The sequence below is a fragment of the Triturus cristatus genome, chromosome 7 (genome assembly GCF_964204655.1).
Source record: "Triturus cristatus chromosome 7, aTriCri1.1, whole genome shotgun sequence".
Lineage (NCBI taxonomy): Eukaryota > Metazoa > Chordata > Amphibia > Caudata > Salamandridae > Triturus > Triturus cristatus.
The window spans coordinates 859,360,634-859,373,832 of NC_140590.1; the positions used below are offsets into that span (position 1 = coordinate 859,360,634).

Sequence of the window (13,199 nt, forward strand, 5' to 3'; positions counted from 1 at the left end):
GTCCACCATCTAAGCCACAATCATACACAAATATTGTAGACATTTCACACATTTTAAAAACATACATTAATAAGCACTTACGTAACTGGTGGAGTGCCACCTATGAACTCCAATGCGGATGTGTGAATCACTCAGATGAAATATAGAGCGTTAGAGAGAGGTAGCTTAGAGCTACTAACACCACCCAGCCCTCCTGAGGTCCACCCAAATGAAGAATGTGTAGCAACCAGCTGAAAATTGTTCAGAACACAAACCCAATGAGGTCAGCCTTGATATGTCATTCACATAGCTACATGTATATGTTGCTTTTCAATTAACGTAAAGTGCTAGCTGAGAATTACTCCAAATAAGCACCCCTTATGAATCTACCCTGTTGAGGTAGAGTCAAAGTCTGGTACCAGGGAATTACTCACACGCAAACTCCTTTGGGGTCCATGAGGAAGAGAAATATTCTGAAACGACAGCACCTGGCAGAGCTGGAAGGTGCGGTTTCCAGATATTCATAAGAGTAGCTTCGAAGTAAAAACAGGTAAAAACCTGGCTCTTTTAGGTGCAGGTGAGCTGACAAGTTGCTTCATTCTCGGTCTGCAGTGCTGGGAATCCCTGTTTGGGAAGCTGTGCACTATATAAATAATAAACATAGGTAGACAGAAAGCACCCTCTTTTTTATGAGCATCTAGTTGAGGTACACCCAGATTCCATACCCTTTAAGGAAATGCATCCGGATGAGGCATACAGGGGTAGCTGGAAATCTGACTGAAAAACACCGATTGAGTGGTCCAATGAGACCAGTTCTGCGGTAGGCTGATGTCCTTGAACTGAATGGACTAAATAAATAAAATAAGGATGATATTGGCAATGAAATTAAAATCGAACAGTAATGACGGTTACTACCAAAACATTTAAAATAAATCTAAGTCCATATGTTGGATGAACATTTAATGTATACTTTTGATAATACCCCAAAGAGGAAGTCTGGACATACTGTAAAAATACGAAAAGCTAGGAATTATAAAACAGAACTATGCACACCCCTCTATAACCTACACTGATGACCACCAAGTGTGACATCTGCACACAAAAAAAAAAGAGTAAGTAAAAAGTATGATCACAAATTACGGGAGCGGACCAGGAACAACCACGTTGGTTGGGCTGGTGAATGGGGTACCTGGAGTGCATTAATGAAGCTGGCACCCAGTACAGATTTTTTCGTCAATGCCGAATCTTTAGAGAAAAAAGTCACCACAGCGGGAGATTCTCATTTTCTGCATGATTAGCAGTTATTCCTGCAGAGGCCATGTACCTTCACACTTGATGAGCAATTTCATGTGCAAAATACTAAGGCACTAAATTTAAGAGGGTGACGTGTATTATACTTTGAAAAGCTGTGGAAATATAATTTGATCTATGTTGTAATTTTCAATGGAGGACTCTTCACAAAAGCAATTTCCGGCACCATACAATGGAAATCTCTATGACGAGATTACTGTGGTAAGTAGCAAATTGCAAGGGGCCTAGTAGGAGTATGCCCACGTCAAGTAATCACTGAATTGAGTTGTGCACTACTTACTGTATGAATGTGAATTTGAATTGCTGGGGCTCTTTACAGAGGGTGCTTTGACTGCTCTGCCTCTTTCGGCTCGGGACGACCAGAGACGCCATTTTGTCAGTGCGTGCTCTGGTCGTCCGAAGGGGAGGGCACATAAGAATGCATGCTGCACGGATGCAACCCCGTCTGCGTCCTGGAAGTGGCCAGTGCCAGTCACGCTGCCTGGGTAAGCCCCCTCGGTAAGCCTGTTCATCGACCTTATAGCTGGGACGAGTTGCTTTTGCTTTGCCCTCAGACATGTTATGATTTAGACAGGTGAGGCGTTCTAGACAACTTGTCCTTCGTCTGCAGCCATTGTAAGTTTTGTTTGTCCCCAGGGTCTAGTGACTCCCCCCCTCCTCCCAGTTTGCGCCCTTGTATCAGTCAGAACGCTCACACTATTAGATCGGCTGTGATTAATGCTCGCTCACCAAACATACTCAAGATATCTTTGACCTACTTTCCGATGAGCCTTAGGATATGCTGTTCATAGCTTTATGAGCACTCTAACCCAGTGATTGAGTTTGGCTATCCAGGGGGGGTATAAAATCTCACAAGTAGACCATAGATCTGGAAGGGGAGGAGGAGTGGAGGTCGTGTTTAAAGAAAAGTGGAATTTCCAGCGAGGAGTTGGAGATCGGGAGGGTGAAGCTCTGGATTTTTGTGTTACCATCTCCCCTCATTTCGCACTGGAGGGCATCTTGGTCTATAAATCCCCTGGTCCAGCAGGCCCATTTCTCAAAGCCCTGGATGAGTTCATTATCCCACAAGCTCTACGCTTTTCTCACTTTATATTCCTCTGGGATTTTAACATCCATTTGGATTATGTAGAAGCTAGTTCCACCCAAGATGTTTTTGACTCTTTGAGTCTTGCCCAGCTAAAACAATGGGTCAGCTCCCCTACACACCAGGGTGGTCACCTTCTTGATCCTATCTGTTCAAACTTCCCAATCTCAGTTAAGGATCCTCTTCCAATGTCCTGCTCTGATCATTTTCTTTTATCTATTTTTCATGGCAAACCCACGGTAAACACACATTATTTGATCCTCCCTGTCGGAGGCCACAAGAGAAAATCCCTGGCAAAATAGACCCCTCAGCCTTCTGTCTTGTCTTAGCTGAGTCATACCCGACACTCTCCAATGACCTGACTGCAACCCTTGACAGTTTTACCAACTGGATCTCCCAGGCCGTAGAGAAATTGTCCCACGATACCTTTCGTAGGCGTACCAGGGAGTCCCATTATAAACCTTGGTGTCACCTGCTCTTAAAACCCAGAAACAATTGTGCAAAAAACTCAAATGGAAGTGGAGACAGGAGTACTGCCCGATTGCTAAGGTGGCCTTTAGAAAGGCTCAAAAAGCCTATTATGCATTGATCACTCAAGCTAAAAATCTTCACTACGCAGAGCACATTGCGCTTTCTAGGAAAAATGCTAAAGAAATCTTGAGCATCGTTCAAAGTTTCCTTTCCCCCAGAGCAGAGGCAATTACTCATCCCGCCTCGTCTGCCTGGTTCAAAGAACTCTCTAGTTTTTTCATCGACAAGATTCGAGGTCTCCAAGCTAATTTTGATGCCGGCAATAGGCTTTCAGTTTTGAAATCGCCCCTTAGCCGTCTGTCTCCGGAATCGTCATCTACTTTGGTCGCCTTTACTGCCATTGCTCATCCATACTTCCTGGCGGTCACCAAGTCTCATAAATATACCCCCCGAGATGATTTCTGCCCAGCTAGATTGCTGTCCTAGGCCAAAGAGACAATCAATCCAGTAGTTAATCATCTCATTAATCTCTCTCTTATTACAGATACTGTGCCAGTTACATGGAAACAGGCCAAAATTGTACCATTGCTGAAAAAGCCTACTCTTGACCCTACCATCTCTTCCAGTTATCACCCTCCCTCCCTCCTTCCTGCCATGGCAAAAGTTTGTGAAAAATTGGTTAATAGGCAATTGTAAGAGTATGTTGAATGGCATGGCCTGCTTCACCCAGCACAATCTGGCTTTAGAGCCACTTACAGTACTGAGATGGCTCTGGTGGAAGTTTTGGAATCCATCCGGGAAACTTTAGACTCAGGTGGTCGGGCAGCCATGATCTTGTTGAATCTTTCGGCAGGCTTTCGACACTGTGCCCCACTTGCTGCTCCTGGACCATCTCTCAGATATTGGTGTTTCAGGTGGTGCTTGGAGATGGTTGAAATCCTTTCTTGTGGGCAGAACACAAAAGATTTGGATTCCCCTTTTTCTTCCTCCCCCCAGACTGTGACTACGGAGTGCGACAAGGGTCCACTTTGAGCCTTCTTCTCTAACATAGATGTCACTCCCCCGATACAGTTGGCTCAGGAGCTTGGTGCTAAGATCATCGCTTATGGTGATGATACCCAGCTCCTCTTAAAATGGAAGAAAAACGATTCTGACACCACACTTGCTATAACCTGTCAGCGGTCTTTTGATGGCTGTTCACTGCTCAGTTGAAATGTAATGAGGCAAAAACTGAGATCCTCCTTTTTGGAAATTTCCCTCCTTAGTTCTGGAAATATTTCTGGCCAGACGACTCAACTTTGCCGACCTCGGAAAGGCCATCTCCCAAAAAACCTGGGAATCTGGTTTGACGAGAAGTTGACATTCTGAAATCCTTAAAAAAGTTTCCCCCTCTTCTCCCTAGGTCAGCTAGGGAAACAGTTATCCATGTACGTGTATCCTTGCAGCTTGATTACACCAATGCCTTATATGTAGGTTTGCCTAGCTACCATCTGAACAAACTACAGGTGGTTCAGAATGCAGTGGCCAGAAATCTTCTTAATCTCCCTATAAAGACCAGCTTGAGTCAACACTTGTGTGATATTCACGGGCTGCCTTTATTGGAGAGGATTACGTTTAAATCACTGGTCCTGGCACATTCTGCTTTTTATGGATATGGCCCTGCTTACCTGAGAAAGTGCCTCAGGTTCTATGATCCTACCAGGCAGCTGTGCTCTGAGATGCAGTTTCTCGCACATGTCCCGAGATTTTGCCTTAAGAGAATGGGAGGGAGCTCTCTTGCTTTCAGGGCATCTTCGGCCTGGAACCTTCTCCACCTGGATTTTCACAGCATTCAGGATTCCAAGCTTTTTAGGAAAAGGCTCAAGACTTTTCTTTTCATCTAGCCATCCCCTCATACCTTTCCTTCCTCCAGGCTCCCACCGGGACACTCTTCGAGTAGCTGTGCACGTTACAAATCCCAAAAATAGATAAATATAAGTAATCGTTCACTGTACGGGCTTTACATCGTTAGGGGTTAAAGGGCTATTAAAGTTCTCTCTCCATGGTTTGCCACCATTTTCTTATCTGCCCTGCCTCATCCTGCTAATGGTGGTTCTTCTCACTCTCCAGACTATCTGGCCTGCTGCTCCGGCCTTCAGACCTACCATTTTGCCAGTTATTCCCCAGCAGCCATAGCGCCGTGGAGAGTGGGGTGATGGGGGGTGGGGTAGCACCCTTTCCTCATTGACGCCACCTAGACACAGCACCAAGAAGTTATATTATCTTCCTGAGTCAGACACCAAATGTTGACAAACTACATATCAGCCAGCTCTCCGTGGGCCTGCTGTGGACCACACGAGCCCAGGCGGTGATGCTTCACCCCTGCTATGTCTCTTCAAAGTGCTCCCTTCACTCCTGGGCAGCAGTACCTGCTCCTTTCTCACCTGTACCCATTCAGCGAGCACTTCACCTACACATGGTCTCCTTGGCCGGGCAGCTGCAAAAGGTTTGCCTGGAGCAGCAGCACCATGGAAAGAGTCGATGGGAGGAAGGTAGGGTGTGGATTTGCCTCCTTCAATCAAAAATGTGAGGGGTGTTGCATGAAGGAGGAATCATGCAGGTTTGGACTTAACTCACAGAATTGTCTTCAGGATCTCGGGTCCAGGTGGTAGGTTTTCTTTTTCAGCCACCTCTTTCAAAGGGGCGGATGACCTTTGTCTCAATCTGCCTCGAGCTGGATGGGGCATCTCCATTAAAGCATTCGATGCAAGTGTCCTCCTGGGAGGGAATGGCACTAACTGTAGGGATGGCCCCCAGAAGACTTAGGGCTAGTGCTATTGGAGAAAATACATTCATTTGTATTAGCTTTTCTAAAGGTAAATGTGAAAAGACTTGCTGTTGACTATACTTCTGTGATCAGCCCTTCTCTTTCTGTCATCATGTGAGCAAACGCAGTTCTCTTACAGGCACACTGCAGACCTCACACTTGCAGTATTCAATGCTACAAGGGAGGCCCCTCTGAGCTGCTTAATACACCCCTCCAGGCCACTCAAGGCTTCCTAGTCCACTTTGTTTTGCAGTCATCCCCAGGGCCTGCAGTTCAGAGACATATCTATGTAAGTCCATGCCATGAATTGTATCAGTGTTGGTCATGTGAGCCTCAATTCTTGTTTTTTTTCTATTTGCCTATTTTGTTGTTATCATCAATCAACTCATTTATTCACATAAGATTTCACATCGATGGAATTTCAAACTGTGACCTACTCATGATCTACAGCATATGCTGCCCAGATTAACTCACTAAACTATCTAACTGATCTTGACTCTTTTGTGAAATGATGAAAGATAGGTCCATTTCTAGAATTGCTGCCTAGAGCTACATCATTGGGTAAACTGTAGAATTCCCACATGCGTCAACAACTCTGGTTTGCATGCGATTCTGGTTACACCGTTTGTTTAGGTGAAAGTGATAACAACCCTAGAATATTGATTGAATATTAATTACACACACTCATGTTATCACCTGTGAGTTTTAAAGATGATCTGCATTTTATTCATAAACAAGGATGCACATTTATTTCACTGGCACAATCAAAGGCAGAATGTGGTTTGTCTTCTTTATCAATATTTGTTTTTCTGCTCAATATACAAAAAGTGTGCACTCTGTGCCCAACAACCATTCCATGTTCTCCAAGTGAATAAGACTAGAGAAAGCATTTAGAAAAAGTATGGAGCAGAATGACATTTTGCCCGTAAGCACTGCTTTAGTTGAACAGTTTCACATCCTTTCCAAGAGCTAAAGTGATTCTTTTGCACTGACTGCATCAATCAACTGAACGTTGCCACCAATCTTATGGATATAATATTAGTATACAGAATCTACCAAACAAAATGGAAATAACCAAAAACCTTCATACTTGCTTTATTGTCCAGTTTCTATGCCACATAAACAATTGGAAGCATATTAATCTTGCTACTGCTTCTGGGTACATGCATCCTGGCACTGCACTGGGGACACTTTCAGTGGGATCTCTGTATCCGCACAGTGAGATTTTGAAGTGAGTTCAATAACTTTGCACTCTGTTCAGTTTCAAAGATTAGCTCTGTGATGCCACTATATCTAATATAATTACCTGTAGCATCAATGCAGCAGCAGTGTGGAATTTCAATAGCCCGAAGCCCAGGACATATTGTTAAGGAACGCTGACCTGCCGGAAAGCGGAAGGAACGCTGACCTGCCGGAAAGCTGAACGCTGACCTGCCGGATAGAGCAGACGGGAGAGCTGAGAGGGAACGACGACGGGAGAGAGTAGAACTCTGACCTGCCAAATTGACTGTGCTGTGCTAGAGGAACCGTGCCCCGCGCGCCACCACATTGCCGGATTGTAGCACCAGCTTTAACAGCCCGCCGTGGCAGAAGTGGGACCCATCCTGCTGCTGGGGCCTGACCTGACTCCCACCACGACCGAGAGGACCAGAGTGGCTGCAGCGCGGAGTAAAGACCAGTAAAGACCAGTGCTGCGCCTGGCCGCAGCGACGCCACCCCGACCCGAGGACTGCGGGAGGCTGACCTTCTGGCGAGGGAGGCGCAGCTATCGTCAGAGCTGTGACTGGGGGGCCTTGCGGAGCATGGCAGGAGCGTGGGGCGCTCTGACCCTGTGGAGCAGCTGCCGAGGAAAGCAGTTTCCAACCGGGAGGACCGGGTGATTCTATTATTGCCCCCTAATTACCGCCCGCATTTAACGAACCCCCCCGATACCCTTCCATGGGGAGGTAGCAACAGGCAGCGGAGGGCCCGCGACCCATATTGTCACCCATAAGATCCTATTGTGGCCCAGGGGCGAGGCTGCGAGCGGTTCCCCTGCTACCCATAACACCAAACGTACTGGCTGGGGGGCCCCTCTGTGGTCCACAACACCAAGCATACTGGTCGAGGGGCTGCAGGGTCGAGCAGGCGCATAGACTGTAGGCCCCTATGCACCGGGGGGGGAATGTGCCACCGTGTGTTTACTGTGTCCTCCATACCAGCCCGTGGCCCAACCACCACAGAAGTGCAAACTACCTAATTGCTCCCAAGAACCAAAAAGTGTCTAGGGACCCACTATTGTCACTTTTATTTTCATCTAAGGACAGTAAGCGTTAAACTAATATCGCACAGCAGCGCTGGCTGTTGGGGCTAATACATTAATTACTTGCAATGAGTAAAAGGAATGTGGGGGACTGGGTGGTGGGGACCCTTGATGCTTTTTTAATAAGAGCCGAATCGGTCTTAATTCATGAAATTGAGGCAACCGAGCGTAGACTCTCATTTGAACCGATTTCTTTAAGGGGGGGGGGTCCTTATCTAATGCCCAGTTGCCAAATATTCAGTCCAATTCTGACACTGCCTCTACAAATGAGCGGTCCCCATTGAGGCCACTAAGTTTGTCACCTAATAGCCCTAATCTGATCTCTCTACAGTCTCAGAGTAGTGTTGGGAGCCCAGCTATGGTAACTACTAGAGGGAAGAAGGCCCTTGCTCGCACTGGCAGGAACCTCCAAATAAAAAAAGAAAGGGGCGTGGTTTAAACAAGCAAAAGGTATTGCCAGGTATTAGCAAAGCAAGCGGGGCTTTTGTATCCTGTAATCTAAGTAGTAACATTGTAGATACCACCACCACTGCTAACACTATCCCGTTGTTGAACCAATCCGACTTTAGCTCCCTATTAAGGGAAGAATTAGTAGCCTTCATCGACCCTTTAATGGAAAGACTAGACTCCATCGATATTAGGCTTAAAAAGATTGAAGAAGCTTTTTTACATTCCCCCCCAAGCGATTTCTGTACAGCTAAACCCCCGGGTAACAGGAGGGGTTGTCCCAATCAGAGTGGGGGAAATTCATAAGGAACAAGAGGATACAATGGTGAATGCACAGATAATAGTGGATAAGGTGCAACCAGTAGGGAGGGCTACAGGCAAAACTCACTATGATGTTAGTAACGCTAAGCCTATGCCCCAGCAGCAGTCTGCAGGGGCAGAGGGAAATTGGAGGCAGGTGAAACTTAGCAATGATGGCGGGTCAGATAAGATCAGCTTCCTCCACCTCCCACCAGAAGCAACCCTATAATCGGTCATTTTAGCGAACATCCCCCCTCTCTCCCCGGGGGCACGCGAGCATTGGTCCACCCTTAGAAATAAGGCACTACATTATTTGAGTAAGAAAACTGGTATTGGGGAAGACTTATGAGTTCAAAATGGTTAGACGCATAAAGTGGGTTGGACATTCGACTAAATCTATGCCAGGCGATTGTGTGGTTCTAAGCTTTAGTTCACCTGCTTTGGTTTGTCACATTTTCGAGTTAGCTGGGCATTCACCTTTTACTGCAGATGCGATTAGTCGCTCCCCCTTGGCTTCTTCTATAAACAGCACACAAGACATAGAAAAAGGGATTTTTGGGCATTACAGGATCCTGACATCTGGAATGACCATACAGACCAATAATCGTTATGAGGTTTTATCCTCACTCGAAGATATTGACTGACTGGGAATGGATGAATGGCCGCGATTAGTTAGAGGGGTTGAGATGAGAAGTGATATAGACCCTCCGACAGTAGGGTTTCCTATGGGAACTAAGATGGAGAAGTGTTTACCCACTGGACCTGCTATGTCACCAGACCCCCCAGTCCTGAATTCCTGTATAAACGCTGCTGAGGCAACTTCTAGGTGTGGTGGCCCGGCAACGTTGAGAACTTCAATGACGATTTCCTCTTGGAATATAGCAGGGCTGGAATCAAAAGTCTCTTCTGCTGATTGGATAACTTGTATAGGAGACTCAGATATCTGGGCATTCCAGGAAACATGGTCTATTGATGGGGTCTTTCACGTCGGCTATTTGAATTTTTTCAAACCAGCAATAAGGGGTCATAGAGGTAGAGCAGTTGGTGGACTGACCTGTTGGGTGAGACAATCTGAGGGGATAAGGGTGGAGGAGGTCAGCATTGATAGCCCAGATATTCTGGCCATAAGGGTCAGATCAGTGAGCGGCCTTGATTTAACCTTGTATAATGTTTACACTAGGGGTCAACCTGGTGGGAGGTGCTCCCAGGTCATAATGGCTTTATAGAATTATTTGTCCCAAGTGACCCCTAATGATGATTTAAATTATTGCAGGGGATTTCAAAACCTGCTTCGAACCACTAGATCCAGAAGACGGCAGGCTTAGTGAAGAGATTGATGCACTTTTGGGGGATCCCGCAACTGGACCTAGAGCTTATTAGAAAATGGACTGAGGCCGCACTTCAAATGAAAGGATTATGCCTAGAACAAGGCCTAAGGGCGGTTAACGGTAGGACTAAGTCCGATGCCAAGGGTGCGGTGACATGTGATAATGGTAGATCCAAAAGCTGCATCGATTATACCCTTGTGAATGTGGAGAAATGGATACTAGTTTTAGACATGGAAGTGCAATGTCGCCCTGAAAGTGACCACAACCCCTTGGTTCTTAAATTTGATGATAGGAGTTTTTGTGGTCCAGTATTGATGGAAGGCGACACCTGCCCCAATATAGTAACTATTGCGAATGATTTAAGAAGGGTACGGTGGGCCAAGGTAGGAATGGATGGAAAGAATGTGGCAGAAATTAGGGCTTTAGTGTCAGGTTCTTTAAGGGAACTTTCTGAATGTGGCTCCCAGGAGGTCCTAAATGCCAAGTTGGGGGGAATCCATGGTGACCTCTTTAGCGGCCTAAAAAGGTTTTTCATAAACGCTGGACCTGCTTAAGAGATTAGTATGAATAAACCTAACTCGTGGTACAACAACACGTGTAGGCTAGCTCACAAAGCTCTAGTGGTAGCTATTAAATCTAGGATCCATGGTACTATCAAGCAGTGTAGAGTAACTTATAAAATGGCTATCAGACACGCCAAGAAAGAATGGGATGAGGAACGCTGGCGTTGTCTGTTGTTAGCATGTAGAGGCAGGAATATGACCCAATTCTGGGATCTTATTAAATGGGGGAAGGGACATCGGTCAATAATCCCGAATAATAATGTCGAACAGCAGCAATGGGTTGCCTTCTTCGAAACACAATTCCAACTGGTTTCAGAGAGGTCAGGGGTTGCCCCACAAATCCAAATTGACGTCCCCCTGTTGTTTAACACAAAAGAGGTAGAGACAGTTCTTAAGTCTATCCCAAAAGGTAAGGCACCGGGGCCTGACTGCATTCCAGCCGATCTATTCAAACAGGATTTTGATCTATGGATACCCTATATTACAAATTTAATTAATTCAATAGCTGGTGGAGCCCAAATTCCTACATCATGGTCCGGAGCGGAAATCATCCCCATCTATAAGAAGGGTGATCTGTCCGCTCTGGCCAATTATAGGCCCATCAGCTTAATTGATGCTATTCAAAAGATAACAGCACGTGTAATATTGGGTAGGATTCAGGGCTGAATGTCTGAAAATTACATTTTATCTCCTTTACAGGCGGGGTTCCGGTGTCATATGAGGACTTTGGATCAGGCTTTTAGATTTGTCCTTATATATTGGAAGGAGCTATTTTTGGTTAGGGGGAATGCTCTTTGCTGCCTTTGTGGATCTAAAATCCGCCTTCGACCTCGTGCCAAGAGCAAAATTATGGGAGGTCCTATTGAGACTGGGGATGCCTAAAGAGTTAGTCTCCCTCGTGGTAAGACTCCACGAATCAACGTACGCTCAGGTTCCTTGGGGGAAACCGGGCGAGGTTACAAAGAAATTTGAGGTAGGAAAGGGCGTCCGGCAAGGGTGTGTGCTGGCACCAACCCTATTTTCTCTATTTATTAACGGGGTAGTGTAGTATTTTGTTGACCAACCAATGGACGCGCCGATGCTCGCCGGCCAAAAGGTGCCCCTGCTCATGTTTGCGGATGACACGCTGATACTATCCAAGACGAGACAGAGGTTGCAGTTAGCTCTGTCTTGTTTTGAGGAATTTTGCTGCGAACATGAGCTTGTGGTTAACGTAGGGAAGACTAAGTTTATGGTGCTCCATGGGTCTAAGCCCGTTAAAGCATGAGTCTTTATGGGTGGGAAACCTCTGGAGCAGACAAAAGTCTTTAACTATTTGGATGTCACCTTTGGCGATAAGTTGAGCTGGGATCCCCAAGTTAAGATCCTCACACTGAAACACTCTCAATTAGCGGGAGCATTGACCAAGGAACACAGGCTATCATTAACTAAGCCAATAGCTCCAGTGGTCAAAATTTACACGACTAAAATTATTCCCGCTATTTTATATGGTGCTGAAATCTGGGGGTTTTGTAACCTGACCCAATTGTCCACAGCCCAGAATAAATTTATGAGATCAGTTGTGGGCCTGCCCCATTTGTCCCCTCGTACTCCACTGCTGTTTGACGTAGGCTGTCATAGTATTGAGGATACTGCCCGTTATAGGCCGTTGGCCTTTTGGAGGCGTCTCTGGATTACTCCAGAGCTCCATCTCTTTGCTAGGGCTTTGTCCGAAGTAAGGGGATTGGATCACCTGCATAGGATCCCATGGCTGATTGGCATAAAATCTCTCCTTACTGATATTGGAATGAGGGAACTTTGGGAGAGCCCTGAATCAGTGGAATTTCCTTCCAAAGAATCCTATTGGGACGCATATTGGGAGCTAATTCAAATAAGGAAGTTCTCCTCTGTCATTAGCCCTACTCTGTCTAGAGATTTTTTAGATCTAAAAGATGTACCCTGCCTGGAAAGCTATTGGGACCTTATATCAAAGCCATCAGACCGCAAGCTTTACCACCAATTCAGAGTTGGGTCATTGCCACTCCGGAAGTTTACATGTAAGTGGCAACCAGGAACTGGTGATAAGTGCCGATTTTGCCCGGATCATACTGAAGATATTGACCATCTCCTATTTGTATGTCCGGTCTATCACAAACCTCGTAGCTTGTGGCTAAAACCAGCATGTCGGTCCTTAGGAACTAGCTCTGCGATGGCCGCTAAGAGGCTGCTGAAATCTGGCTACAATGAGATCGCAGTAATAGGAGTAGCTAAGTTCCTGAGTTGAGCATGGGTGTTGCGGATGAAAAATGGGGGGCCCTAATAGCTAAGATATTTCCCCTTGGGGTTTTGAACGAAGTACGTGGAATTATGTATTTTTATGGTTGTTATGATGTGCTTAAAGTCTTGTGCGTGGGATATATTTAATCTTGTATTAGGAACTGTTTTAATATGTAAATATAGGTATTTATTTTTTTTAAACCTTACTGAGAAACTTGTAAATCAGTCTTAGGTCTTGGTATGGTAGATATATGGTTGTATCTAATTTTAATATACTGACTGTTCTGTCTTTTAAGATGAATAATCGCAATAAAGACTTTTTTTAATTGAATTGAATTGTTAAGTTTTCAAG

The 13,199-nt window shown here is 45.6% G+C and overlaps 1 protein-coding gene across 2 annotated transcripts in view; it reads right to left on the reverse strand.

The window, feature by feature from the left end:
• LOC146810747 (protocadherin alpha-C2-like) overlaps nucleotides 1–13,199 on the reverse strand; it is an 839,920-nt gene that overhangs the window by 490,860 nt on the left and 335,861 nt on the right. The gene's annotated exons all lie outside the window — the stretch shown is intronic.